A 612-nucleotide genomic window follows, 5' to 3' on the forward strand; every position below is an offset into this window, starting at 1 on the left:
TCGGTCTCCGGGGAGATCCCCAGCCCTTCTTTCCTTGGACCATGGCATTCTCCTTCTCCAGGAGCTCCCTTGAGTGTCCAGAATGTTCCTGACGGAGCTCGGGCTCCTCTCTTCTGCACCTCAGCCGGGAAGTTTAGGGCCCGTGTCCTCCACGTGCTCTCAGGTCCGCACCCCCGTGTCCAGCACCACCCGTGTATCCCTGTGCCCCCCTGCACCCCAAGGTTCAGCGCCATCCGTGTCCCCGAGCCCCCATGTCCCTCGTGTGCCTCTTGTGACCCCCGTGTTCCCTGCGCCCTCAGGTTCAGCGGCGCCCGACCCAGCGCCGTCCTCCCAGGAGGACCGGCCGAAGTGCGGGCCGTGCGGGTTCAGAACGAGCTGCGCACCCACACTGCCGGACCGCACAGCTTGCGTGGGTTTGTGTATTCACTTTGGGGGAAAAACCACACGTTTCAGCCAAACGAACGCACTCTTGCCCCGAGTTCAAACACCCGCGGAGGTGGAGGCGCAGCCGAGCCCCGCTAGTAGCTACAGTTTTGAGACGCTCTGGTCCAGTCGGGAGCCCAGCGACCGCGCGACCCGTCCGCTAAACGCGATTAGCGTAAACACCCTCCA

This window comes from Crocuta crocuta, unplaced genomic scaffold (assembly GCF_008692635.1).
Source record: "Crocuta crocuta isolate KB4526 unplaced genomic scaffold, BGI_CrCroc_1.0 scaffold61, whole genome shotgun sequence".
Lineage (NCBI taxonomy): Eukaryota > Metazoa > Chordata > Mammalia > Carnivora > Hyaenidae > Crocuta > Crocuta crocuta.